Genomic DNA, 2,408 nt, shown 5'->3' with positions numbered 1-2,408 from the left:
TCAGTGGGCTCAGCGCCTTAGATTGGCTTGGTGGTGAGCTCATTTTTCTCAAGAAATTTTCAGAGGCGAACATTGTCTTAAGCACCCTACCTCTAGAAATATGAATTACATAGGTGGCAGAAGAGCTTGCCTCAGTTATTTTCCCATTTTCACTTCATATAAGTTGATGGTGAAAAAGCACATCATATAAGGCAAGCTCTGAAATCTACCTTTGGAAATCTGAATAACATAGGAGGCAGAGGAGCCTACCTCTAAAAACTGGATTTGTTAGCTTCAGAAAAGCACTCCCATTATGGCAAAAGATTCTAACCTACCATGCACTATTGTCATTAAGATAGTTTTAGTCAAATATAATAAAAAAATACAAACGCCAACATGAACAGCATGGGCGTGCTAAAGACATAGTGGTGGCCTGCTCCATGAGCTATGAAAGTTTATAGTAGGATATGACTAAAGCTTTTTTTATTTTGTGGTTTTATAGTGAACATTAAAATTCTTAATTAATTATGCACGCCATGTGTTAAATCAATCAACATACTCTTGACTATAATCAACATTCATATTCATTCAAAATTAAACAAACAACTATTCAATGTTATTCAATTGTTCATGTTATCATTTATTAAGCAAAGAACACAATAGATAGGCACACGCTATAGTCATAGGGTAAGAAATAAATATTTGTCTCAGTCAGGATTAATGGTGCTAAAAATATTTTATGGCTAAATCAAATAATAACATTTACCAGAGCTATAACGTTATTAGCGGCAATAGGGGAACTATTGATAATATTATAGCGCTCGACCCTATGAAAAAGCTTTAGCGAGACTATATCAACCTATTTAAAATCATGCATTATTTTAGTTCAAAAGCGTGCATATAAGTTATGTGTGTCAATTTGTCATTCAAATTATTTCTAATTGTTATAGATTGTGTTAGACGATATGGATAGCTCTAGTTTGTTATTGGGTTGTTCTACATCCTTCCTTCTATAAGTCTAGGTTCATTATATCTTATAAGTGGTTCCTAGATTGTAGCTCACAAGCTTGTAATCTATTGTACACTTACCCATTGTACAAGCCACCGCCAGACGGCTGTTCCCCGAGCTATTTAACACGCAACCGAGAGCCAAGGAGAGGCATCTAGTTCCACTAATTTCCACATGGTATCAGAGCCTCATTCCTCACAGAATTGAAGAATGGCGCACCCCTCATCCTCTGCAGTTTTTACTGCTCTTTCCCTCGGGTTCTTGCCCATCACCGAGAAACTTACTTAGAACAATCACCAGATGTGGAAAGCCCAAGTGCTCACCACGCTAAAGGGAACCCAGATGGTCAGCTACATCAATCTAGCGGTGCAGCCACCATTGGAGTTCCTGCCTCCAAAGGACAAGAAGGAGGAGGACGAGCCACCCATTAAGAAACCCTAACTACGCAACATGGGTGGTGAAGGATCAACAAGTTCTGAGCTACTTGCTGACTTCCCTCTCCAATGAGATCGGATCTCTGGTCTCAGGCGCAACCATTGTGTCGGTGGCGTGGACTGCCATCGAAGGGATGTTCACATCCCAGTCACAAGCCCGCATCATCAGCACCAGAATGGCGCTGGCTACGGCATCCAAAGGTTAATCTTCCTTTAGTGAGTACTTTGCTAAGATTAAAGGTCTAGCCGATGATATGGCGTCTACTGGTAGAAAGATTGGTGATGAAGAACTTGTTTTCTATATCTTGGTGGGTTTAGATCTAGAATTCAATCTCATAGTTTCTACTATTGCTACTTGTGTTGAACCCATTTCGGTGGGAGATTTGTACACAAAACTTATGAGTTTTGAGCTATGCATGGAGATCCACGGCGGAGGAAATCAGTCCTCTACGAACACTGCAACAAGGGGTGGTCGTGGCAACAATTCTCGTGGCGGGGGCCATGGTGGTGGTCGTGGCGGCTTTGGCCATGGCCAGAAAGGAGGACATGGTGGCGGTGGTGGCCGCTCTCAGAGAGGGCACACCCTCGGGTGTTATCTGCCAGCTCTATGGTAGAGAAGGCCACACCGTGGTGCGATGCTTCAAGAGGTTTGATGCCTCCTTTACCGGTCCTCCATAGAAGATAGCGTCCTCAGCCATGACCTCGTATGGGGTTGATACAAACTGGTATATGGACTCTGGGGCAATGGATCACATCACCGGTGAGCTTGAGAAGCTCACCGTTCATGACAAGTACACTGGTGGTGACCAGGTCCATGCGGCCAATGGAACAAGTATGGAGATAGATTATGTTGGTCATAGCACTTTGCATTCCCCAACCAGTACCATCCATTTAAACAATATTCTCCATGTTCCTAAGGCTAGCAAAAGTCTCATTTCTGTAAACCGTCTTGCACAAGATAACAATGCATTCCTTGAATTCCGTCC

General features: G+C 42.4%; 1 non-coding gene across 1 annotated transcript; it reads left to right on the top strand.

Moving 5' to 3' along the window:
• The first annotated feature begins 1,694 nt into the window (after positions 1-1,694).
• Positions 1,695-1,833, top strand: LOC136455742 (small nucleolar RNA Z247). Its single transcript, XR_010759215.1, has one exon. It is a non-coding gene; the product is annotated as a small nucleolar RNA Z247 (small nucleolar RNA).
• Positions 1,834-2,408: the final 575 nt, after the last annotated feature.

The sequence above is a fragment of the Miscanthus floridulus genome, chromosome 5 (genome assembly GCF_019320115.1).
Source record: "Miscanthus floridulus cultivar M001 chromosome 5, ASM1932011v1, whole genome shotgun sequence".
Lineage (NCBI taxonomy): Eukaryota > Viridiplantae > Streptophyta > Magnoliopsida > Poales > Poaceae > Miscanthus > Miscanthus floridulus.
This window is presented reverse-complemented; position numbering and strand designations above follow the sequence as displayed.